We start from the raw sequence: 12,177 nt of genomic DNA, 5'->3' as shown, positions 1-12,177 counted from the left end.
GAGTATTATTTTGTAGAAGGGAAATAGTCAGTAGCAATCTATAACACAATTATATGCTTATCCTACATAAACTATGGAAACTGTTACAAAAAAAAATATTCAATTCAATGAATAATGTCTTATTTTCATTGGTATATGCAATGAGGATTTCTTGGTAATCATTTTTTGTCCAATGTCAAGTTTCTATTTGATCATGTGACGAGAGGATACGATGTGTAGGCTATCCCATTTAAACGTAAAAATGTCCTTCGTTAAGTCAAACGATAAAACATGAACGTGTTATTATTGCATTTTTAGCGAGAAATCAATGTTTAACATAGCCTTATAACAGAAAAACAGTATTTCATGAAGCAGAAAACAAGGAATTAAAAAGGTTTTGATGAGACCCCAGTCAAGTCAATGGAAGACTTGCCTCTAAAAATATCCTTCGTGAAGTCAAACGGTGTAACATAAACGTGTTATTATTGCATTTCTAGTGAGAAATCAATGTCAAAATTGAACAATATAACAGAAAAACAGTATTTCATGAAGCAGAAAATACGTAATTACAAACATTTTGGTACCATTGATTTAATAGGAAGCGCTCAATCCAATATGGCGGACAAAGACGGATTGAGCACTTCAGAGTTCAGAGTTTTGTATATATATATTCAGACTTCGTTTTGTATATATATTCAGACTTTTGTATATATATTCAGACTTTTGTATATATATTCAGACTTTTGTATATATATATTCAGACTTTTGTATATATATTCAGACTTTTGTATATATATTCAGAGTTTTGTATATATATTCAGACTTTTGTATATATATTCAGAGCTTTGTATATATATTCAGACTTTTGTATATATACAGTATATTCAAATGTTAATTTCCTGAACGGCATGCCATAATATATATATATATATATATATATATATATATATATATATATATATATATATATTTATATATATAGGGTGAGGTAGAGGTTCTCTAGCATAGGTGCCTGTGTGTACGTATGCGTGTATATAGTGTGTGTGTGTGTGTGTGTGTGTGTGTGTGTGTGTGTGTGTGTGTGTGTGTGTGTGTGTGTGTGTAACATATGTATATGATTCCCACAAAACTGTGCCAACGTTAGGCGTAATATCTGCGCAAATTGCAGGTAAAGACATGGAACCGTATTTACAAAGGCCTTGCATTTGAGTAAAAATGCAGATTGCCTGCTGCTGGGATGGTTTAAGAGAAAGTGGGTTGTCGTCGCAAAGAGATGGGAGGAGATGCATCAAGTGCGCCTAATTATGTATTAGAAACAAGGCAAGAGGTGTTTTAGCATGAAATATCAGCAGCTTATTGAAAACGTGTGTGCGAGAAATTTGACACAGTTAATAAAAATAATAAATTCGAAATGTTATTTGTTTAAATCTTTATATTTTATATATCATTTAATATAGGCATATCAAAAAATTCCAGCTAGATGTATAATAATTAAGACCTTTGGTAGGTTTTTAATGGCACACAAGACACCCTGGAACACACACGTGCATTTATGGAGGCGACACAGGACACACACACACACACACACACACGCAGGCAGGCCTGAGGTAGCGGTGAATTTATTTTCTGCATTTTCCTATCATGGACTGTCCTTCTTCAAGGACCCCCCAGGAGTAGTGGGCAGCTTGTAGCGCCCGGGGACCAGGTGAACTCTCCATCTTTGGTCAGGGATGGACATGTGTTCTGTTATGTTCTGCCAGGCTTTACCCTGAATAGCCACTCAATGTATGGTTTACTTTAAACCATATTCTTTGCCTTTTCCACCAAATGTTTAAGCACACCGAGTACAGTGCTCGCCTTCTGCGTAGAAGTAAGGCATATCTATTTAGGAAAAGAACTTGTACCTGAAGTTCATTAACTGAACTAAGTAAATTGTAGAGACAGAGCAGCATATTTCATTTCACCTTCCATGTTTATTTTGATGTTATAGCCTCTCAAGCGCAAGCTACCCCCAGTGCCATGTATCTGAAATCCTCTGTTACCCCTGACAACGTAGTGTGGACTGGTGGTCACAAGTGTAACGACCCTCAGTTGTACAGGTGTTGGGTGATATACAATCAGACCAGGGATTCCACACAATGGCTTTATTTCACAATTAAAAATACATTGCATGAGTTTGTCAGCAAACTCGACAGCATTCCTGATCTGAAGTAATGTAAAGAAAATATCAGGACAATGCTCTATATAACTCATGCTATTATCTTGGTTCAAACCCTTGCAAATTGCTGCATAGCATTACGTTTTTGAGAGCATCTGTTGACTCAACTTATTTATACATTCATGAATAAAAATTGGTTCATTTATTAAAATATCAAATAATTCATGGAGCACTCCCAAAAGCTAAGTTTACTGTAACCTCGTAAACCAAAAGCTATAATTCTAATTCTAACTCATCATTCAGGAACACGCAGGCCCTTTCTTCCGTATTTCAGCGACGCCTTTTTAACCCTAATGGGCGCGGTTAGGCTCTGATTACGCGCTGAGGTTCTTGTTTGATAAATACGACTCAAATGTGGAAACACGACATGCGCTATATGCGGTTTGGCTTAAACCATATTATGTAAGGGATAACGGCAGACGAGCTGTGCAGTTCTACAAAGTTAATGGACGCTGCTTATCATTTACAACATCCAAAAATGTTTTTATTATTATTATTATTATTTCGAATTTCCTTTATCTTTAGGAAACTTAATATGCGTAATAACCTGATGAATTCTTGATTTGAAGCCTAGTGCTCCCGTTAGAGAAAGTAGTGAGAAAGTAGTGCGTGGAACTGGTCTTATCATATGACCTTTAGTTTCCCCGGGCATTGCTGCAAAGTGACACTCATGAGCTCTCCTCTGTAAACGGACACACAGACACAGGTGTTGTTCATAAGGTTTTACTATTTAAAGTTGAACTCCACATTTCCGTTGATGGTGAAGTTGGACAGAGCAACAGGGAGGTCAAGTTTGGTAATTTTGGTCGAAGGCTCACAATCGACAGCAAGGCGTTGAGGAGCAGGTGAGTTAGCCGTGTGAGCTGGACCACTGGCCGTTAAAATGTCACTCCATCGCTTCCTCTCAACTACACTTGGGGTCCAATAGTTTTTCAGGCTGGACTCGCACCGATGCCCAGTGACTGCCGTTAAAATAACAAAAACTACAATGGGACACTTTCAACTTGTTTATATTGATTTGGATATCGCCACTAACTCGCGTGTGAGAGCAAGTGAGGCTAGCTAGCTACTATGTGTTTCAATGGATTTTTGGTCTTAGCGTTAGCAGCTGCCTTCAAATAATATTCGAGACTTTCAGTTAAGACTTACAATACTCTGCAACATTCGTGTAGCACATAAACAACTAACCGAGTCAATTTAGACATATAAAAAGTTGTGTAGATAGCTTAATTCACATAAAACATTTCCCACTAACTTCTCTCAACACGCCGCCATCTTGGTTCGAATTATCATAGCTGTCAAAAAATAAACGTTACGTTGGTTGTCAATGGTAACCATTCAAGAGCATTGATATGGAACGGCGATTTAACTTTTCTACTGGGACTACATCCAAGGTGTGCATCTATACGAACTTATTGTACACCCCATTAGCCAATCAGAAAACAGTATTTTTATATCATAGTAAAACTGCATACACATGTGTGTGTTTATTAGGGCTGTCAAAATTGCTCAAAAAGCCATTTGAATAATCCCTTAAAAAAAACACATACATTCTAAACATTCATTCTCAAACATATATGAATATCAGGTTGGCATTAGGCACGTCAATAACAGGACAAATTAATGCAACGAGATCTAACTACTTGTATAGGTATGACATTTTGAGGAGTTAGAGCTCAAACAAACAAAAAAATAAAAAAATAATAATAAATAAATATATAAAAAAACACAGTATGATATTTTCTCCCTCATTAGTGTGCTTGCCCGAAGGGAAGCACAGTATTGTTATCGTCAAGTTTTCTTTATTAGTGTGCTTGCCCGAAGGGAAGCACAGTATTGTTATCGTCAAGTTTTCTTTATTAGTGTGCTTGCCCGAAGGGAAGCACAGTATTGTTATCGTCAAGTTTTCTTTATTAGTGTGCTTGCCCGAAGGGAAGCACAGTATTGTTATCGTCAAGTTTTCTTTATTTATTTATTCCGTACGTTTTTCTTGCAGCTAACTACTCCTCGCCCGATTGAGCTAGAGACGCCATTCAAACACCAAAACGTCCGGCCCGATCCGGTGCAAGCTGCTATGACTTTTCGTGGCGGTACCCCTTGCCACTCCTTTTTTATCCCTCTTTTTCATCCCCTTTTTCTCTCATTGACTAACATGGTGGAAGGTTGAGCCATTGTGACGTCACACGCTCTAGCCAACTGAAATTAGATCAGTTGAGATAGAAGAAGGCGAAGCTCTCTTAAATGCCATAAGTGGTTAGATAGAGTGCAAAATATTAAAACGAATGTAGTGGCAAGTGGCAACAGTTTCAGGTACAGTTTATACACCCGCTCTAACAGTGTTAACCAGTATGTGAGTAACGTGGGTTTTATTAAGGCATAGCGACGCGTGTGTAATGTGTAGCTATTTCAATCCGTTTGTTAACCTTTCCGGCTGTCTGTATACCAGCAGCAGAGCGGAGTATTTTACTCCCATGCCATCTCGGAATGAAATAGCTACACAATACACACGCTATGCTTTAATAAAACTCACCTTTTACGAGACACCAACAGAGGCACAACCGACAAGTCTTACCATTGACGTTCGTTCTGAAACTACAGCCATCCAGGTTAATCCAAGTTGTTGTGGAGAACGACAGTTGCATCAATCATATTTCATTAAAACTTCACACTTCTTACATTGGACATATCCACCAGCCTAATTAGAATCTGCATTGTCTACTGAGCAGAAATATCTCCATACAGTAGATTTCCCTTCGTTTAGTATCATTTTAAACTTTCCAGATGACTGTATTGTCCCCGCTCGTCAAGTGATACGTGTCCAGAAACAAGGCTCCTTTGACTGGATAGCCAGAGCTAGCATAACTGCCATTGAAATCCAATGGTAATGCTACCTAGCTAGGTATGCTAATTGTCGGTATCCATCGTTAACTCGTTAATCGTTAACCATCATGTCACTGGCTTTAATTTAAGAATGGCATGTTAGTAGTACATTTAATATCAGTACACTTGATTCATTACTTCTGATGTGTTACTTATATATGTTACTTATTAGCAGCTAGCTACCTAGCTAGCCACTATGTGTTCCGATGTGTTTTCAGTTAGCGTTAGCGTTAGCGGCAAGCTAGCTGCTGTAATAGTTGAGTTGAGCTTCAGTTAAGACGCTGCGTACCGTACTTCATCATCACATTCGATTATTTATTACAAACAAATTCGAATTCAGCTGTAGGCATGAGATCTGTATCTTGGAGACTAATTGCATCCACAATTTAAGTACTGCAAGCTAGACTACTATGCAGTTGACACAACACAGGAGGTCCCTGGGCCTGAGAAGGGAAGGGAAGGAGTTTAATGTAGCTATAATATGGAATTTTAAATGTGCCTAAAACTAGACTAAATTGTAATGAGTTTTCGAAAACTAGACTGAAACTAAGAAGGATAACTATGACTAAATGTGACTAAAACTGTTGTAATGTTTAAGATAGTAGTTCTCTGTTGTACCACCAGGCGGGGCTCTACTATAAAGTGACACTGGCATTATGCATTTCCTTTGTTCTGTGAATGCACGAGTAAAAAGACCTGTGGCTACTCTGTATGGCGACACTTCTAAGATTCTACATAAAGCTACATGTTGATACATCGTTCTCCGTTGTCCGTGTCTTTGGTCAGGTTACTACATAATATGGAATTTTAAATGTGCCAAAAACTAGACTAAATTGTAATGAGTTTTCGAAAACTAGACTGAAACTAAGAAGGATAACTATGACTAAATGTGACTAAAACTAATATGCATTTTTGTCTTAAGACTGAATCTAAAAATAGCTGCCAAAATGAACACTGAGATAGGGGACCCCTTAATCTGCAATTCATGGTTGCTAGCTCTAATCAGATGTACTACCTAGGCTTATAAGAGAAGACTAACTTTTTATGCCAACGAACACCAATAACTAGAACTAATTTGACAGACTATAAACCAATGTGATACACGTGCTCTCTATCTATACAGTAAAAGTGTTGCTTACGTTTGATACTAGACCTACAGTCTAACTCTAACTGCATTAAGTCTAACATAAAGGCCTATCTTACAATAAACTTTAAGTAAAGCTGGCTATGTAACCGCATTCTTTCCAATATTGTTGCAGAGATGTTTCCTTTTACCAAGATAGCAATTTCAACAATTAACTTAGCTCAGTAAGTCAGTATAACGAAACTCTGAGATGCCCTCATATGTCTAAACGTCAGTGGAGCCAAAAAATAATGGTTGAGCTTGGTTTCTTTCTAAAATATATTGGAAGAAGGCCCCAATACACTGATTGAGTAGATGTAAATACATGTTAATTCATAGGCACTTGTTCTCTCTGTCACAGAGCAAGCACACTCTCGCAGTTCGTTCACGAAACGCATTCTAGTTAGTGTGCTTGCCCGAAGGGAAGCACAGTATTGTTATCGTCAAGTTTTCTTTATTTATTCCGTACGTTTTTCTTGCAGCTAACTACTCCTCGCCCGATTGAGCTAGAGACGCCATTCAAACACCAAAACGTCCGGCCCGATCCGGTGCAAGCTGCTATGACTTTTCGTGGCGATACTCTTTGCCACTCCTTTTTTATCCCTCTTTTTCATCCCCTTTTTCTCTCATTGACTAACATGGGGAAGGTTGAGCCATTGTGACGTCACCCACTAAGGCGAAGCTCTGTATTCTCCTGTAACGGCAGTTGACGGCCAGCGACGACCAGCATACAATCATGGATATAAACACTAGAAATGCTGTTGCTGAACTTCATCTACACACCTGATTTAATTCTTTAAGCCTTATTGGACATATTTTTATCTTAAAAGCTATATATATATTTGTATTTAACTATTTTGAGAAATGATAACGTTATTACGTGATGTGCCTTCGCTGCAGAACAGGATGGTATAAGAGAAAGAGAGCGGAGATTCTCCTAACTAGCTGGCTAATGTAGCCATCCCATTTAAGCTATTCATATTACCGCTAAGCTATTTGTGACATTGGTAATTATACAGTATAATTTGTTACATTTCACTCTCAATTTTTCCCGCTACAAACTGCTTAGTATTCCACTTTGTAGCCTTCTCTAATCACTCGATTACCTCAGCCAGCCAGATTGGCAAAATGACAGCACCGAGAGGTCCACGTATGTTTACCCTGGAGAGAGCAGTAGTGCTTTGCCAAATTGAGCCAGAGATTTTCGAGTCGAATGACAACGAAACTAATGTAAGTTGTAAAATGAATGTTGATGGATAACAACCTAAATCTGAGCCATAGTTGCCAACTCTGGCATCTACAACATTTCTGATTAGCTAATAGCCTACACATAGCCTCTTACTCTATAAAACATTAAAGCAAATATGGCGATTATTATTTACCTTATCTGCTGGTAACCATAGAAGATCGTGAAGTAGGCCTACTAGTGATTTGAGTCCAAGCCCATATGTATTGTAGATGAGGTAATCCACTTGGTGCTAACAAGCACATATCAAAACTCCAGTCAAAACGATGGTCTGTCGACAACGCAGATTTCGCTAATATGTTTATCCTACTTGTAACTTGTTGGTTGCTAGAAAGCTCTCTGAACATATGACCGGTCTTACTATACTGTTAGTACACAGAGTATTCCTATTTTATGGACTGCATGGCTTATGAACAAAGCTCATGTAAAGTGACATTTCTAGTAACGTAATCTTGGAATGTGGCCTGGCTCACGTCGCTGTCATTCTTCCACACTGTCAGTGGACGAGCGTTGGCTCACTGTAGATTCACTTTGTTTGCGTTATTTCAGTGTAGTATTTATTTATATATTTAATTTTGCAATTAGGCTATATAGGCTGTCAAAAGGTGTTGTATCGCTATGGCAGGGTTACATGAAGTAAATATGAATGTAATAGACTACTTTGTGCTACTGAATAATGCAGCTGAGATAATAAAGTCTTTGGAAGATGTTTTGTGTCATGTCTATAGGTTTATGTCTGTAAATGTGAAATGGTTAGTGGTAGGCCTACATCTCATGGCATTTCAATATATTTCTAGTTTAGTGAGCTACACTTTAGATATTTTCTGAGAGTCTTCGAGTTTAGCTGCCCCCTCCTTATATGGATAAAACATATAACAAGCCAGACATCACTGTTGAGAGAGAACTGCATTAAGTCTAACATATAGGCCTATCTTACAATAAACTTTAAGTAAAGCTGGCTATGTAACCGCATTCATTCCAATATTGTTGCAGAGATGTTTCCTTTTACCAAGATAACAATTTCAACAATTCACTTAGCTCAGTAAGTCAGTATAACGAAACTCTGGAACTATTAGGCTATGACCAAATGTAACACACTAGACCCTTTCACAATAAACAAGCAAACAAACAAACAAAAACAGAACAACAAAGATACCCTCATATGTCTAAACGTCAGTGGAGCCAAAATATAATGGTTGAGCTTGGTTGCTTGCTAAAATATATTGGAAGAAGGCCCCACTACACTGATTGAGTAGATGTAAATACATGTTAATTCATTGGCACTTGTTCTCTCTGTCACAGAGCAAGCACACTCTCGCAGTTCGTTCACGAAACGCATTCTAGTTTATTTATTTATTTATTCCGTACGTTTTTCTTGCAGCTAACTACTCCTCGCCCGATTGAGCTAGAGACGCCATTCAAACACCAAAACGTCCGGCCCGATCCGGTTCAAGCTGCTATGACTTTTCGTGGCGGTACTCCTTGTCACTCCTTTTTTATTCCATTTTTTCATCCCCCTTTTCTCTCATTGACTAACATGGGGAAGGTTGAGCCATTGTGACGTCACCCGCTCTATCAGTCGTTCTCCATTCAACTGTAGGAATATTAAGAGACACCTTCCAGGGCTCTACAGTGCGAGTATTTCACTCGCATAAATAGGTACGTGCAAACTTGAAAAATAATTTACAAGCACAGTGTGCGAGTGACAGACAGTTGTCAATACGGCGCCAAAAAGTGAAGCATTCCATTGATTTCACATGGAAACAACTGACAGGGTCGCGACTCCAGGGTTATCGACGGGACCAACAGCAGCAGCAGCATAATCATCATCTGGATTTACTGACATTTTCGGTATATATAAACACATAATATCAATTGGTAACTGGTGTGTTGTATCCTGTTTATGTCTGATACTTTATAAACATTTATGTTTTACGTTAACTTATTACACTAGGCAGCAGTATTGTGAAGTAGAGCTAGAAATGGCTTTGCTAGCTCCCATATTGTAGCTCACACCAGCAACTGCTCAATTTAGGACAGAAAGGAGTTTGGTAAATTAGCTTGTAACTGTCAATGATAACTAGTTATTAGAATATATTAGCCAACGTTAAGTTGACTTCAAAGGGGCAGTCGAGTGTTTAGGTTGTGTCAGCTAGCTTGGAAAGCTAGCTAATAATTTTTGATTGAAGCTTCACGTTAGCCTCTGTAAACGTTTAGCTAGCTAACGTTAGCTAACTATGAGGCAGCATATCCCAAGTAACTTGTTGTGACCGATAGCGTGAGTTAACATTAACCCGTGTCCTGGGAGTAATGATTCATGAGAGACCTTGAATCATTAGGTTAACTGAAAAACGTTTGAGGATGTACACACAGCATAGCTGTTGTAGTGTGCTCAGTTTTCGAAAACTAGACTGAAACTAAGAAGGATAACTATGACTAAATGTGACTAAAACTAATATGCACTGAATCTAAAATAGCTGCCAAAATGAACACTGAGATGTATTAATTTTGGCAGCTATTTTAGATTCAGTCTTAAGACAAAAATGCATATTAGTTTTAGTCACATTTAGTCATAGTTATCCTTCTTAGTTTCAGAAGAGGTTTTTCATGGTTGCTAACTCTAATCAGATGTACTATAGGCTTATAAGAGAAGACTATCTTTTTATGCCAACGAACACCAATAACTAGAACTAATTTGACAGACTATAAACCAATGTGATACACGTGCTCTCTAGCTATACAGTAAAAGTGTTGCTTACGTTTGATACTAGACCTACAGTCTAACTCTAACTGCATTAAGTCTAACATATAGGCCTATCTTACAATAAACTTTAAGTAAAGCTGGCTGTTCCGCATTCATTCCAATATTGTTGCAGAGATGTTTCCTTTTACCAAGATAACAATTTCAACAATTCACTTAGCTCAGTAAGTCAGTATAACGAGACTCTGGAACTATCAGGCTATGACCAAATGTAACACACTAGACCCTTTCACAATAAACAAGCAAACAAACAAACAAAAACAGAACAACAAAGATACCCTCATATGTCTAAACGTCAGTGGAGCCAAAATATAATGGTTGAGCTTGGTTGCTTGCTAAAATATATTGGAAGAAGGCCCCACTACACTGATTGAGTAGATGTAAATACATGTGTGGGATCTATTTTATGTTTAGATGAACATGGATTAACTCATCTGTATGAAAGTCTCACTTAGGGAAGGCAGACTAGTTGGGAAACAGTGACTTAGCCACACACATGATTCACTGATGTTAGAGGGAGCAATAAAGTTACTACACAGGCACATTCCAAGAAAGGAGGGGGTCCCGGGGGGTGCCTGTCACGACACACACACACACACCTAGGAGGTTTCAGAGGAGTTAGAGAAGAGGGAATAGTTATTTCTGATTGGTTTTGGCAGACAACCAGCTAGAACACACCCCACAATGTACAGGCCTTAAAATGGCCTGCAGACCATTCATACAATGAGATCGAGCTAATCCATGGACCATCTCCTTATTGTAGCTTATTGATTACAATAATAAACCTCCAGATTTCTACATCCTGCCTCTGGTCTTCTGATTGAAAGAAAATGTGTAGTGAGATCCTATTCTCGCCACATCACATGTTAATTCATTGGCACTTGTTCTCTCTGTCACAGAGCAAGCACACTCTCGCAGTTCGTTCACGAAACGCATTCTAGTTTGTTTTGCTAGTTGATGGCCTGATCCAAGAGCAAAAAGGAGCTGCTACCCTGAGCTGCTTCCTGCAGTTCCATGTCCTTCTGCTTTTGGAGTCTCTTTTCTTGGCATTATACTGCAAATTTTGTTAATGACATTCATAAACCTACCAATGTTGTGCATAATAATTAAGAGTGACTAACATAATCTCTATAAAGCGTACAACACAGTACACACACATTTTTATAACTGTTTTCTTTTGGAAATGAAGCATAGGCAGCATTACACTAATAATATACCACAATATACCTCACCAGACTGTGATGTAGCTCAACTTACCTCAAAAGACCTATCTTTCATTTAAATTATTACGTATTTAAAAAAACTAGCGAACTTCGTACTTTTAAGTGTTATTTGTAGACCAGTAAAACTGCCTTTAAATCATCTGCCTGCCTGCCTGCCTGCCTGCCTGCCTGCCTGTCTGTCTGTCTGTCTGTCTGTCTGTCTGTCTGTCTGGCTGGCTGTCTGGCTGTCTGGCTGTCTGCCTGTATCTCTCTCCCTTTCTCTCTCTTAATTAAACATGTCAGTAAACAGCTGGACAAGGATTTGAAATCACAGACTTCGTGAGTTTTTTTGTTTGTTTAGATTTTTAGGAAACGTCGGACCAGTTGCAACGTTATGTTTTCAGCGGCGCTATTGTTGTGGTTAATTGATCAACAAACAACTTTGGGGGATTGCACAAACACCGTCATTACCTGTTTGTCTGATGTTGCGGGTCAGAGAAGAAGTTTTGGCCTGGCGCTCAACACTGCCTGAGCACTAGTCGGAGGAGGGAGGGGACGCGGTGGGGGCTTGTGAGCGGCGCGGAGTATGTCGGGGCGAAATTTTCACAAGAACTCAAATAAATGCCCCGTCAGATATTAAAACACATTCTGGGGGAATTGATGAGGGAGAGAGTAATTTTGATTCTCAAATATTGATGAATGAAGAAAAAATTGCACTCCAGCAGAAGGGGCACTTTTCTCATACAGGGCAAAAGGGCTGGAGCACCA

Source organism: Sprattus sprattus (assembly GCF_963457725.1).
Source record: "Sprattus sprattus genome assembly, chromosome: 1".
Classification (NCBI taxonomy): domain Eukaryota; kingdom Metazoa; phylum Chordata; class Actinopteri; order Clupeiformes; family Clupeidae; genus Sprattus; species Sprattus sprattus.
The sequence above is the reverse complement of the archived record's forward strand: the minus strand, read 5'-3'. Positions refer to the sequence as shown.